A 15,692-nucleotide genomic window follows, 5' to 3' on the forward strand; every position below is an offset into this window, starting at 1 on the left:
GACTGAATGGTCAAGAATCCACCTGCCAGCAGAGAAGACACAAGAGACAGCGTGTCGATCCCTGGGTCAGGAAGATCCTCGGGAGGAGGAAATGGAGAATTGCTTTACAGAATTTTGCTGTTTTCTGTGCTGACCTGCACTACCAAAGGAGTTCCTTAAGACAGAAGGCAAATGATACCAGATGGAAATCTACATCTACACAAAGGAATGAAGAGCACCAGAAATGGAGAGAAATGTGGGATTGAAATCATGCAGTAGATAACGACTATAAAAGCTTCATTCCAGAATGAGACAGTGGATTCTTTACCACTGAGCCACCTGGTAAGCACCAACTCCCCTCTGTCAGAGCCACAACCCACAGAATAAGAGGTACTGCAAGCAACTCCAGGTGTTATGCATTGGAGGGATCCCAAGGCGTTAATGTCCTTTGAGGACATGACCGCGGACTTCAGCAGACAGGAGTGGCAGCACCTGGACTCTGCTCAGAGGATCCTGTACCAGGACATGATGCTGAAAACTACAGGCACTTCCTCTCACTGGGGGTCATTCGAGGACGTCACTGTGGACTTCAGCAGGGAGGAGTGGCAGCACTTGGCCCCTGTACAGAGGTGCCAGTACCTGTGACACTGGAGACCTACAGCCACCTGTGCACAGTGGGGAAATGGGATCCCTTTCCTGAAGAGCAGATAGAAGTGTGGTTGAAAGACCCTGAAACCCAATGAACTGGACCCAATCCTGTATCGTGTGCTGTTCACAGGGAACCAAGTTCCCAAACCAGAGGTCATCTTCAAGCTGGAGCAAGGAGAGGGCCCATAGACATTGCAGGAGGAAACCCCACATCACAGCTGTTCAGATGTGTGACCTGAGGAGATGGGGGACGTGGAGTAGATCTGTTTTTCTAGGAGAGCCTGACGCCTTTGAAAGGCTCTGAAGAGAATCTGGCTTGAAGGTTTTAAGAGCGCCCGTGATTCCTTTCCCAGAGTTCTCTGCGCCACGAAGCGCCCACCTGGAACTCGGGGCAGTTTGTGTTGGCTGCAGCCGTTGTACCAAGATGGCAGCGTCGGCGGGGTGACGAGGGGTCTCGCCTGGCCTGACCGGAGCCGGAGGCAGTGGTGGCAGCAGTATCGCCGCCATAACTTCACGGCTCCCCAGCCCCCGAATTCGCCGTGAAAGCGAGGCCGCGGCCGCCGACAGAAACAAGTGGCTCAGCCTGCTAAAGGTGAGAACCCCCTTAACAATCCGAGGGCTGGTGAAAAGAAACCTGACAGTAGCGGTGGTCAGGTTCCCCTTGGCCGATTCTGGGCCCTGTAACGCTGAGAAACAGCCAGCGTTTTCTGTTTCCTGACTGCCTTCACAGCCTTGCTCCGTGGACGAGCCCTATGGGCGTCCATTGTGCCCTTAGAGGTGTCGGGAATTAACCGCAACCCCATCTTTGTCTCTCAGGATGGCGAGCAGCAGCGGATCCAAGGCTGATTTCATTGTCGGAGGGAGATATAAACTGGTACGGAAGATAGGGTCTGGCTCCTTTGGGGAGGTTTACTTGGCGATTGACCTCACAAACCACGAGGAAGTGGCAGTGAAACTAGAATCACAGGTGAGGCAGCCCCGGTTGTTATATGAGAAGCAACTCTATAATATTCTTCAAGGTGGGGTTGGCATCCCCCAGATACGGTGGCATGGTCAGGAAACGGACTATAATGTGCTAGTCATGGATCTTCTGGGACCCAGCCTTGAAGACCTCTTCAATTTCTGTTCAAGAAGGTTCACAATGAAAACTGTACTTATGTTAGCTGAACAGATGATCAGTAGACTCGAATATGTTCATACAAATAATCTGATACACAGAGACATTAAACCAAAGAACTTCCTAATGGGTACTGGGCAGCAGTGGAAGAAGTTATTCCTTATTGATTTCGGTTTGGCCAAGAAGTACAGAGACAACAAGACAGGGCAACACATACCCTACCAAAAAGGTAAAAGTCTCATTGGCACGCCTCGCTATGCTAGCATCAGTGCACATCTTGGTATTGAACAGAGTCGCCGAGATGACATGGAAGCATTAGGATATGTTTTGATGTATTTTAATAGAGCCAGCCTGCCATGGCAAGGAGTAAAGGGTGAAACAATGAAGCAAAAGTGTGAAAAGATTAGCGAAATGAAGATGACCACACCTGTTGATGTTTTATGTGACGGATTTCCTGTAGAATTTGCCATGTACTTAAAGCATTGTCGTGGGCTGTCCTTTGAGGAAGCCCCGGATTACAGGTACCTGAGGCAGCTATTCGGCATTCTTTTCAGGACCCTGAATTACCAACATGACTATGCATTTGATTGGATAGTGTTAAAGCAGAAAGAAGCACAGCAGGCTGCCTCTTCAAGTGGGCAGGGTCAGCAGGCCCAAACCCCCACAGGCAATCCAACTGACACAACCAAAAGTAAGTGAAAGGTTCCTAAGCATGAATCAAGGAACAGAAGACACAGAGCAGGAGATTGGAGCAGCAAATTAATTTCCCTATAAACTGGCTCTGGTCAGCCGAGATGGTGTCTCCTGAGTTGAAGGCTCTGTAATTAGTGAAACATGGTATCCGGTTTACTATTTCACTTTTTCAAGTGGAAAAGTTCACTAAATGCTTGACGCACACAAATTGGTGGGGAAATTGTGCCTATGCCAATTTTAATTCAAATCTTTTATTTTGAACTATACTGCTTTGAGAGAATTTCAGAAGAATAGCCTGTACAGTTGTTATGGTTGTTAATGCATACTGAGGGTTTATCCATCCCTGGGGTTTGCAAGTTGTTCACTTAAAACATTCTTAACATGGTTGGCTTCTTGTGTGCAAGCCAGCTGATACGGTAGCAATCAAGATTCCAAGTTTGAGCATATGAACGACTCTGCTTGCTTACTTGAGCTAGAAATAACAGCATCTTATGTGAAGACTTAAGAAAAACTTAGTGACTATTAGATTATCCTTAGGACTCTGCATTAGTTCTCTCATGTTCTTGGTAGTTAAGAAAAAGCATATTTGTCACAGAATTTTAGTTAGCATCTTACAACTGAACATGTATATACATTGCTTAGATAAAGGTAGTCACTGTAAACATCTAAAAAAAAAAAAAAACAACAACAAAAAAGGAGTTTCAAGAGTTCAGTGAGTGTCCCAGTTCTCGAGTGTTTCTTTTGTGCACAAAAAATCATTGTGAAATACAAAAAAAAAAAAAAAAAAGAATTCAGTGAATAGAAGAGGCAAGCAAGCAAACAAACAAACAAAAACCCCAAGTGGTACAGCAATTTGGGTCAGAAGTTGAAAAACACAATTGTGAGGCCTCATTCAGGAAGGAAGATCTTTTTCATGTTAATCAACTACTAATTATAAAATAGGTGAGAGCAGGCGCAGTGAGGGACTGAAAAGCGGGGGCTGGGGCGGTGCTACTTCATAATTTAGTCACCTTGGATTGGAGAGTGGGCGTTGTAAGATTTGGCACCAAACCCCAGCGAGTCACTCTGTAGCGTGGGTTTCTCTCACTTTGGGCTTTCAGTTTGGATACCACTGGATGGGGGACCTAAAGTCATTGTACAATCAAGTTATCACATTGCTGATGTCCACTGCCCAGAACCAAGTCAAAGGGAGGGGATTTGTGGTCTAGGAAGTAAACAGAAGGAAAGTGACCTCAACGCTGCTTTTGTGTTAGAATTGCTTGGAGAGCTTTAAAAACTCTTGGTCTCCAGGCTGCACTGTGAATGAATTAAATCAGAATGTCTGGGAGGAAGACTCAGTAATCAGTTTTTTTACGTTAATTAATTAATTAATATTAAGTTACTGTTGATTGATTGTTTCATTTATTTATCAGTTCAGTTCAGTTCAGTCACTCAGTCATATCTGACTCTTTGCGACCCCATGAACCGCAGCACGCCAGGCCTCCCTGGCCATCACCAACTCCCGGAGTCCACCCAAACCCATGTCCATTGAGTCAGTGATGCCATCCAACCATCTCACCCTCTGTCTCCCCTTCTCCTCCTGCCCTCAGTCTTTCCCAGCATCAGGATCTTTTCCAATGAGTCAGCTCTTCGCATCAGGTGGCCAAAGTAATGGAGTTTCAGCTTCAACATCAGTCCTTCCAATGAACACCCAGGACTGATCTCCTTTAGGATGGACTGGTTGGATCTCCTTGCAGTCCAAGGGACTCTCAAGAGTCTTCTTAACAACAACAAAAACCTCCCTAGTTTGGCTTCCCTGGTGGCTCAGTGGTAAAGAATCCACCTGCCAATGCAGGAGACAGGTGATTTCAAGGTGCAATCAGGATTGAGAATCAAGAATTAAATAGCATAAAGCATAACTAAAATAATCAAGTATTCTAATATGTTCATAGTCTGTGTTTTCTCTTATAGTTGGCATGCAACACGTGCAATTAGCATTGTTGCCTCATGTTAGCATTGAGATACATGTAAACTGAATACCTAATCAAGGGGCCAAGTATGGGGACTGACTTTGAGCAGACAGTAGGCTGGCAAAGCTGATGCCCTCCTCAGAGAGATGGGCTTCTGTGAACTCATGGGCCTGGCACTTGGTGTAGTTAGCCAATAAGTTGCTACCAAGTGATCAAGGTGGAGCAGAGATCCGAGAACCAGACATGCAGGTGGATCTGGGATTCCGAGGAAACAGCGTGGAGAGGCATTAAGTACGGAAGCCCCCGGACTTCCCTGGGGGTCCAGTGGTTAAGACTCTGTGCTTCCAATGCAGGGGGCGCAGGTTCCATCCCTGGTTGGGGAACTAAGATTCCACATGCTGTGTGGTGTGGCCAAAAAGAAGAGAGAAACAAAAACCTATGGAGGACCCCCGAGATGGGATGGTGCACTGGAACAGAACCAGAGAGGGAAGGAGCTTCATTCTGCCCCATGCTATAGAGTTCTTGATTTAGGCGCAGGCAGTAGCCACCCTCCTCTTTAGCGGGGGTTTTGGAGTTTGAGGAGATCTGCTAAGGCATCTGCTTCCTGGTAGGTCTGAGTTAGTTTCATGTTCAGCGTGTTTGAGTCAAGAGCCACCTGTCAGATGGAGGACAAACTTTCAAGGTGCCTAAGACTTTCCTGGCTAGGAGAGCTGTGTGTTGCTGTGATGGGACTGGTACACCAGGCCATTCCTCCATGGCTGAAGTCCTTGTAGCCTTCGGGGTCTGCTTGTGAAGATGGCATCCAATAAATATTGTATTGCGGCTCATATGAGGACATTCAAGGGTTTCCCTCATAGCTCAGTTGGTAAAGAATCTGCCTGCAATACAGGAGACCCCGGTTCAACTCCTGGGTCAGGAAGATCCACTGGAGAAGGGATAGGCTACCCATTCCAGTATTCTTGGGCTTCCCTTGTGGCTCAGCTGGTAAAGAACCTGCCTGCAATGCAGGAGACCTGGAGAACTCCATGGACTGTATAGCCTATGGGGTCGCAAAGAGTCGGGCACAACTGAGCGACTTTCACTTTCACTCACCTAGCAACTCTTGATAGAGTGCCTGATAAATTTCAAGTGCTGGTGAGAAAGGGCTTAGTGAGCTAAGTGGGGGTTGGGGATGGGAATGGGGTGTGTCCCAGCCTTTCGGGGGAAGACAACTCCAACAGGGCTCAGAAAGCTTATAGAACAGGAGGGGCATGATACAGAAAGATTTCCTAGAGGTACTGAATCTTAAAGAATGACTAAGTGCTCCCTAGATGAAAAGAGCTGGGAAAGATATTCTAGGCAGAGGAGAGAGAGAAGGAAAAGCATGTTTCTATTGGAGACCATGCACAGATCAGTATGGCTGGGGTGTTAAGTGTTTAGATGTGTGAACTGAAGGAGAGGGAGGGACCAAGAATGACTCCCAAAGAGGGACTTCCCTGGTGGTCTAGATCCTACATGCCCCAACTAAAAAAAGATTCTGCATGCCGCACCAAAGATCAAAGATCATGTGTGCCAAATAAATAAATGCTTTTTCTTAAAAAAAAAAAAAAAAGAATGACCATCATACATTGCTGGTGGGGTAGTAAAATGGCAGAGGGCGTGGAGAGTGACTACTAATGAATACGAGTATCATTAAATGATGCAGAGAAAACAGGTGGCAGAACACATTTAAGAGGGACTGGTGCCTATGGGACCTCCAGGTACTTATGTCCAATAGCCAGGAAGGTGGTGAGTCTCAGGCTCCTAGGAGAAGTCTTGGTAGGAGATGGTGACTTTGGAGTCATCAGCTTGATCATCAATGGCCATTGATGTTATGGGAAAGGATGCCATCACTTAGGAAGAAAGTGTAGTGTGTGAGGGCTGTGGGCCAAGGAAAAATCCCTGGAGAATACTGACATTTAGGGGATGGTAAAGAAAGAAGAGTTCATGCAGGAGCCAAAAGAGAAGCCTCAGGAAGATTTGATGAAAAGCAGCCAAGTGGGAGGAGGGATTGTCATGAGATCCCAGGGCATTGAGATAAAAGATCCAATTTAAATACTATTATATAATTAAGTCTTTGCCCACATTCCTATATTCCAGTCTATACCGACCCTGCTTTGCATGTATGGGTAAGATGAATTTCATGCAATGATCAATTCTCTGTAATTAAAAAGTTCCCTTTACCAAGAGAATTTTTTCCAACAGGAACATTTTTTAATTCTCCCCCCCAACCTTTTGCTACAAAATGCATTTACAGGCAGACCTCAGATATACTGTGGGTTTGACTGCAGACCACGATAATAAATCAAATCTCACAATAAAATGGGTCATGTGAAGTTTTTGGTTTCCTGGCAGATGTAAAATTTATATTTACACTCTACCATAGTCTATTAAGTGTTCAATAACTGTATGTCTGAAAAAACAATGTACATGGCTTAATTTTAAAGTACCTTACTGCTAAAAATTGCTAACCATCATCTGACCCTTCAGTGAGTCAGAGTATTAACATCAGAGACCACTGATCACAGTTCACCATAACAAATAGAATAACAATTAAAAAGTTTGAAATATTTCAAGAATTAACAAAATGTGACACTGAGACACAATGTGAGCAAATGCTGTTGGGAAAATGGTGCCAATAGACTTGTTCTATGCAGGCTGGTCACAAACTTTCAATTTGTAAAAAAACCAGTATCTGCAAAGCACACTAAAGTGAAGCCCAATGAATAGAGTTCTTCCTGTATTCTCCTGTTGCATATATGGCACATATTATAATGTACTTCTTGGATAAATGTCCTGCTAATAAGAGACATTTCTAATTATTAAAATGTATACCAATAAATCTGATTTCGGTGTTGACCATCTGGTGATGTCCATGTGTAGAGTCTTCTCTTGTGTTGTTGGAAGAGGGTGTTTGCTATTACCAGTGAATTCTCTTGGCAAAACTCTATTAGCCTTTGCCCTGCTTCATTCTGTACTCCAAGGCCAAATTTGCCTGTTACGCCAGGTGTTTCTTGACTTCCTACTTTTGCATTCCAGTCCCCTATAATGAAAAGGACATCTTTTTTGGGTGTTAGTTCTAGAGGGTCTTGTAGGTCTTCATAGAACCGTTCAATTTCAGCTTCTTCGGCACTGCTGGTCGGGGCATAGACTTGGATTACTGTGATATTGAATGGTTTGCCTTGGAAATGAACAGAGATCATTCTGTCCTTTTTGAGATTGCATCCAAGTACTACTGCCTTTCAGACTCTTTTGTTGACCATTATGGCTACCCCATTTCTTCTAAGGGATTCTTGCCCACAGTAGTAGATATAATGGTCATCTGAGCTAAATTCACTCATTCCAGTCCATCTTAGTTTGCTGATTCCTAGAATGTCGACGTTCACTCTTGCCATCTCCTGTTTGACCACTTCCAATTTGCCTTGATTCATGGACCTAACATTCCAGGTTCCTATGCAATATTGCTCTTTACAGCATCGGACTTTGCATCTATCACCAGTCACATCCACAGCTGGGTATCATTTTTGCTTTGGCTCCATCCCATCATTCTTTCTGGAGTTATTTCTCCACTGATCTCCAGTAGCATATTGGGCACCTACTGACCTGGGGAGTTCATCTTTCAGTGTCCTATCTTCTTGCCTTTTCATACTGTTCATGGGGTTCTCAAGGCAAGAATACTGAAATGGTTTGCCATGCCCTTCTCCAGTGGACCACATTCTGTCAGACCTCTCCACCACGACCCATCCATCTTGGGTGGCCCCACATGGCATGGCTTAGTTTCATTGAGATAGACAAGGCTGTGGTCCGTGTGATCAGGTTAGCTAGTTTTCTGTAATTTTAGTTTCAGTGTGTCTGCCCTCTGATGCCCTCTCGCAACACTTACCGTCTTACTTGGGTTTCTCTTACCTTTGACGTGGGGTATTTCTTCACGGCTGCTCCAGCAAAGTGCAGCCGTTGCTCCTTGCCTTGGACAAGGGGTATCTACTCACGTCGGCCCCCCCTGACCTTGAATGTGGAGTAACACCTCTCGGCCCTCCTGTGCCCACTCAGCCCCTGCTCCTTGGGCCTGGGATAACTCCTCTTGACGCAGCCCCCGGCCCCCGGCCCGGCCTAGCCCCTGTTGCCCGCTGCCCCCAGCCCCCGGCCTGGCCTAGCCCCTGTCGGCCGCCGCCCTCGGCTCCTGGCCCCCAGCCCGGCCTAGCTCCTCTCCGCCACACTTCTGCGCGGAGCCGTCGCAGCCACCTCGCTTCTGCGTAGAGTCGTCGCAGACTGTGGCTCAGATCATGAACTGCTTATTGCCAAATTCAGACTTAAATTGAAGAAAGTAGGGAAAACCACTAGTCCATTCAGGTATGACCTAGATCAAATCCCTTATGAGTATACAGTAGAAGTGACAAATAGATTTAAGGGACTAGTGTGCCTGATGAACTATGGACAGAGGTTCATGACATTGTGCAGGAAACAGGGACCAAGACCATCCCCATGGAAAAGAAATGCAAAAAAGCAAAATGGCTGTCTGCGGAGGCCTTACAGATAGCTGGGAAGAGAAGAGAAGTGAAAAGCAAAGGAGAAAAGGAAGGATATTCACATCTGAATGCAGAGTTCCAAAGAATAGCAAGGAGAGATAAGAAAGCCTTCCTCAGCGATCAATGCAAAGAAATAGAGGAAAACAACAGATTGGGAAAGACTAGAGATCTCTTCAAGAAAATTAGAGATACCAAAGGAACATTTCATGCAAAGATGGGCTCGATAAAGGACAGAAATGGAATGGACCTACCAGAAGCAGAAGATATTAAGAAGAGGTGGCAAGAATACACAGAAGAACTGTACAAAAAAGATCTTCACGACCGAGATAATCACGATGGTGTGATCACTCACCTAGAGCCAGACATCCTGGAATATGAAGTCAAGTGGGCCTTAGAAAGCATCACTACAAACAAAGCTAGTGGAGGTGATGGAATTCCAGTTGAGCTATTTCAAATCCTGAAAGATGATGCTGTGAAAGTGCTGCACTCGATATGCCAGCAAATCTGGAAAACTCAGCAGTGGCCACAGGACTGGAAAAGGTCAGTTTTCGTTCCAATCCCAAAGAAAGGCAATGCCAAAGAATGATCAAACTACCACACAATTGCACTCATCTCACACACTAGTAAAGTAATGCTCAAAATTCTCCAAGCCAGGCTTCAGCAATATGTGAACCGTGAACTTCCAGATGTTCAAGCTGGTTTTAGCAAAGGCAGAGGAACCAGAGATCAAATTGCCAACATCCGCTGGATCATCGAAAAAGCAAGAGAGTTCCAGAAAAACTTCTATTTCTGCTTTATTGACTATGCCAAAGCCTTTGACTGTGTGGATCACAATAAACTGTGGAAAATTCTGAAAGAGATGGGAATACCAGACCATCTGACCTGTCTCTTAAGAAACCTGTATGCAGGTCAGGAAGCAACAGTTAGAACTGGACATGGAATAACAGACTGGTTCCAAATAGGAAAAGGAGTACGTCAAGGCTGTATATTGTCACCCTGCTTATTTAACTTACATGCAGAGTACATCATGAGAAACACTGAGCTGGATGAAGCACAAGCTGGAATCAAGATTGCCGGGAGAAATATCAATAACCTCAGATATGCAGATGACACCACCCTTATGGCAGAAAGTGAAGAAGAACTAAAGAGCCTCTTGATGAAAGTGAAAGAGGAGAGTGAAAAAGTTGGCTTAAAGCTCAACATTCAGAAAACTAAGATCATGGCATCTGTCCCATCACTTTATGGGAAATAGATGGGCAAACAGTGGAAACAGTGTCAGACATTTTTGGGGCTCCAAAATCACTGCTGATGGTGATTGCAGCCATGAAATTAAAAGACGCTTACTCCTTGGAAGGAAGGTTATGGCCAACCTAGATAGCATATTTAAAAGCAAAGACATTACTTTGCCAACCAAAGCCCGTCTAGTCAAGGCTATGGTTTTTCCAGCGGTCATGTATGGATGTGAGAGTTGGACGGTAAAGAAAGCTGAGTGCCGCAGAATTGATGCTTTTGAACTGTGATGTTGGAGAAGACTCTTGAGAGTACCTTGGACTGCAAGGAGATCCAGTCAATCCATCCTAAAGGAGATCAGTCCTGGGTGTTCATTGGAAGGACTGATGTTGAAGCTGAGACTCCAATACTTTGGCCACCTCATGCGAAGAGTTGACTCATTGGAAAAGACCCTAATGCTGGGTAGGGTTGGGGGCAGGAGGAGAAGGGGACGACAGAGGATGAGATGGTTGGATGGCATCACCGACTCGATGGACATGGGTTTGGGTAGATTCCGGGAGTTGGTGATGGACAGGGAGGCCTGGCGTGCTGCAATTCATGGGGTCGCAAAGAGTCGGACACGACTGAGCGACTGAACTGAGCTGATACCAATAAATAAGTCATAAAGATATATTGTACAGCACAGGAAATTCAGCCAATATTTATAATACATTTATTTTTCTTAATATGTATATATTTTATTGAAGTATAGTTTACTTACAATGTTTCAGATGCACAGCAAAGTGATTCAGTTATACATATACACATATATTATTTTTCAGATTATTTTCCATTATAGGTTATTTTAAGATATTGACTATAGTTTCCTGTGTTATACTGTAAACTTTGTTGCTTGTTGCATATCTGTTTTTTTAAATTAGAAATCCAGCATTCTTTTCATACCAAGTCAAACAACTGGAGTCAAAACATCATAAATTTTTTAGCTAGGTAAAAATTCATAAGTTTTCTAAAATATATATTATACGTACTTTTTATGTATATGTATACAAAGGCTTTTCTACTACGCTTAGAAAGAACATCAAAAAAAGCGAAACTGGAAAACATAAGTAAATGAAATGGGAGCACTGAATATGAAATAGAAACAGTGAAACAAACTAGATAAAAGTAAAAGATCTTCATATAGTCCAGTTGTTTTTAAACATGACTGCTGATTAGAAACATATGTGGAGCTTTGAAGAAAAAAAGCCATACTTGGGCATTTATATTTTATCTTATATTCCAAGATAATTCTGATACACATCTGGATTTGAAAGTGATTTCAGATTTTTCTATTAAATGGTAGTTTTGGTGGTCTAGAATATAATAACTTTAAGTGGAGTAAAATGTATAAAGATTTTGAATCACTATGTTGTACACCTGAAACTAACATTATGTGGTAACTTAACTAAACCTCAGTAACAATTTAAAAAAAGTACACATCAAATAAACATCTTAGTCTCTCAAAACATGTTTTAATTAAACTGCTAATGTATAAGCCATATGTCTGGTCACTGATAAGAGTGGTGTGACTCCAGAGGCTTATCAACACATCACTTGCAGATGAGATTGTTTTTAACAAGAACATTGTAAGTTTCTCTTTTACAAGTCCCCGTCCCTGGGCCAGTTTCCCTGCTGCCCCTGCCCCTAGAAAGGCAGAGCTCACCTCTCTAGGGCAGAATTAGTTCCTCCACACTCAGTAGCCCTGTTATTCCTGTAGATCTTCTTGGAAATAAGAGGAAGAGGTGTAGTCCCCAGAAAACTGAAAAGTGATCTGTCAGTGTGGACTCAGCACACATGCCCTAAGTTGCCTGCCTCACGTTTGGACAGTGATATCGAACGCTGACATTTATTAAGTGCTAACTCTATGGCTGGCATAAGCCTTTAATCATCTAGTGTTCAAAAATAACCTTCTAAATGTGGTTCTCCTTCCCATTTCAAAGATAGGGGAAACAAGGCAAAGAAAAGTAAAGTGACTTGCCTGCTGCTGTCTAGCTAGAACCTAGTAAGACTGGTGGCTCAGTGGTAAAGAATCTGTGTCAATGCAGGAGATGCAGGTTCGATCCCTGGGTTGGGAAGACCCCTGAAGTAGGAAATGGCAACCCACTCCAGTATTCTTGCTTAGGAAATCCCATGGACAGAGGAGCCTGGCGGGTTACAGCCCATAGGGTCACAAAGTGTGACACAACTGAGTGTGCATGTATGCACACACACGCACACACACACACACACATATCCCGCCTCTCAGGAAGCAGGAGCACGAAGCAGCGCGGTGCAGGAGTAAAGGGAGTGAATTCGAAGTCAGCTAGTCAAGTCCAAGCTCTGTATCCTAACAGCTGGCTGTGCAACATTTTGGCAACTCAGGCACCCTCTCTGAGCCTCGGTTTTCTAATCTATACCAGGGGGATATGAACACTCGCTCTGTGAACCTCACCCGTTTGTTGGGATGATCAAATGAGATGTATTCTAAGCGAAGGCTTAAAACGACAAAGCTCTGTGCAGACGCGAGTAGGTGATACTTTTATTTTCGCAGAACCTCACTCGGCAGTGGACACAGAGTAGGAGCCCAGCACCGCTGATGGGGGTATCTCAGCGATCCGGTCCATGCTCTGGCGACACGATCTGCACTTTACTGTAATTCTCTGCTTGGGAATCTGTCCGAGACTTGTTCGGGACTTGTCAGCTCTGTCTCTACAGCACCTGGATCAGTCCCTGGCCCTGAGAGAAGCCTAGGACATGGTACTAGTTTGTGGGGGTAACAATGGGAGTGACAAGAGGAGGAGAGGCCCTAACAGCAGCACTTTGAAGGAGTCGCTTTCTGGGCGGCTACAGCACCAACCTGTGGCCAGCAGAGGGCAGCAGAGACCCTTCCGAAGCCCAGACCGTCTCAGCGCAGGCCCTGGTACCCCGCCAGGAGTGCGTGCATCTCGGACCTTGCTTGGGATTTATTTAGCCTCTCTCTAGGGAGGCCTGGCGTGCTGCAGTCCATGGGGTCGCAAAGCGTCGGACAGGACTGAGCGACTGAACTGCACTGAGCTGAACCAAGGAGTGGAAATTGCGCTCCGTTTGATTAAAATGTTTCCCGACCCTTTGGCAGGTTGCGAATTTCGGCCTGAGACTAGGGCAACAGGAGTCGTTTTCGTCACCAAGGCCATCCCCAATGTTCGTTAAGCCACCGCATCCATGAGCTCTGAAACTCTCCGCGGAGGGACAGTGGTGCTGCCCGCTTCCTTGCCACAGAGCTCCATGCGTTTGACAAAAGGTATTATCAAATTTGGAAAGAGTTCCTGGCTTTAGAAGATTGAGAACTGGAAACTTCTGTGGTTTTTTTTTTAATAGTATATTCAAAGCCCCTTAGAGCTGCCATCTACATATTATTTTGCTCTTTTTATTTTATTTTATTTTTTTTACATATTATTTTGATGTTCTATAGTTAATAGAAAGGCTCATAATTCCGCATTGGGAGTCACTTAAAGTGGTTGAATGGATGGTAATTATTTTAGTTAGCAATGGAAAGAAGAGCCCAGCATACTGGTAAAGTGGCCTGCTTCTACTAATTGACGGGCCAGCCTTATTATTTTTTCCCTTTGACACCAAAAGGCTGCTGGGACTAATGGCCTTTCAGGAGAAGGCAAAAGCTTTCTATTTATTTACCTTATTCTCTGGCTTTTACAGGGTCCCATTTTAATACCCCTTAATTACTCTATAGCAGTTGAGTGAAGGGGTTAAGAGTAATGGGCTTTGGAGTCAGACAAAACCGGGCTTGAATCCTGGCTCTAACAGCTGCCTGGGCTGGGCCACTTATGCTAGGATCTGAGCTTTAATTTCCTTATCTGTAAAATGGCGACACTAATTTCTGCCTCGAAGGGTTATTGTAAAGATTCAATGAGATGATGCATCTACAGCACTTAGCCCAGAGCAGGGCCCGATGAGTGCTCAGTAAATCATAGCCCTTGATATTACTCAAATATTGTAAGAATGCTAAAACACATGCATACGCAATTATGAATTCACATCGAGGATAGTCAGTGGCCATGATAAAATGCTCAAATCAAACCCTCATAAAGTAATGAGGTTCAGAGGGATGAGGTAATGCCCCAAAGTTGGTCGGAAACTGCTACAGATGGACCTTAAGTCCTGACTGTCTGAGGCTAGAACTAAGTTTTCCATGTCATGGGCATCCATCCTAGAGCCCATGGCTCTAATTGAGGCTGACTCCCAGGAAGCCGAGTTATTTGCCTAAAGTCACACAGTTGGCTGAGCAAGTAGGCCTGGAGAAAAAGTGGGAAATCCATTGTTCCTTAGCCTTGACCCTGTAGTTCTGAAACATAGAGTATGATTAATATTCAAGGCATCCAGTCATTCATAAATATGGCACTGGGGATACAGTGATGATCAGGACAGACCCAGTTCACTATCTAGTGGGGAAGACAGACAAGGGGATAGTCAACTGGGATAAACATGGGGTGGCCAGTGCTGTGATGGGGATGCCCAGGGAGCCATGGGAGCTCAGAGGAGGACAGCTAATCCAGACTTAGGTGAGGTGAGGGTGAGGGCCCAGGAAGGATCTCTTCTCTTTGTTGACCAAGAGTAACATCAACTGGCCAGTGACACAGTGCTATTTTCATCCATTTTTTGACCAGACATTTACTGAATGAGGTCCCTGTGCCAGGCACTGTGCTAGGCACGATAAAATACAGAGATGACTCAGCCCTGGGTATTGCCCTTCTGAATATTGGCACTTTCCTTTAAGAAGTAGGTGGCATGGTGCTTTTCAGTTTATTCAGAATTATCAACTCCCTCACCTTCAGGAAACAGGTAACAATAAGTCTGAAAAATTCATTGGTTGGATTTCTGCCTGGTTAAAACATCTGTTGATTATTTGTTCTTTTTGCATCACAAAATGTGCTATTTTGTGAGCAGGAAAGTGCACCTGAATTTCTGGAACTTCCTGCACAGTTATAGGTTGTGACATTAACTAGTGGAGTCTTGAACACTGACCTTTGCCTTTTGAGGATGAAATCAAACTCAACGTCAGTGATACTAAGCAGACATGTTAGCACTGAAGTTTGTCTTTTGATTTTGGCTTCCATTTTTAAATTCTAGTTTTATCCCATTTAGAACCATGACATTTTGCACCATAGGTTTGTTCTGCCTGAGTATATACATTTTTTAACCGTATATAAATGGAATCTTGCTACTTCTTTTGGAATTCCAAAGTATTTCTCTTTTCGGTAAAAAAAGGCAATATACTCTCAGGGTACCAAACTCTTCTGACCTAGAGTTGGAAATGTTTCTAATTTCAATAATTCTAGAAGTTACTGACGTTAAGACAGTTAGAGTGGACAGATTACCATTGCAGTTAGGTTTGGGGATACAAAATCTTAGCAAAAGGGTTGGGAAATTCTGAAAAATGTATCCCAATTGTCTTCCTCAAAGTCCCTTTTCTGTCATTAGTAAGTTGGATGCAGACTAACAGAAAATGAGAATGTCATG

The 15,692-nt window shown here is 44.4% G+C and overlaps 1 pseudogene across 1 annotated transcript; it reads left to right on the forward strand.

The window, feature by feature from the left end:
* The first annotated feature begins 990 nt into the window (after positions 1–990).
* On the forward strand, positions 991–2,658 carry LOC145535929 (casein kinase I pseudogene; annotated as a pseudogene). The gene is made up of 2 exons (XR_014075539.1): positions 991–1,219; positions 1,444–2,658. The product of XR_014075539.1 is annotated as a casein kinase I pseudogene (transcript).
* Positions 2,659–15,692: the final 13,034 nt, after the last annotated feature.

The sequence above is a fragment of the Giraffa tippelskirchi genome, chromosome X (genome assembly GCF_054371585.1).
Source record: "Giraffa tippelskirchi isolate mGirTip1 chromosome X, T2T-mGirTip1v1.2.pri, whole genome shotgun sequence".
Taxonomy (NCBI): Eukaryota; Metazoa; Chordata; class Mammalia; order Artiodactyla; family Giraffidae; genus Giraffa; species Giraffa tippelskirchi.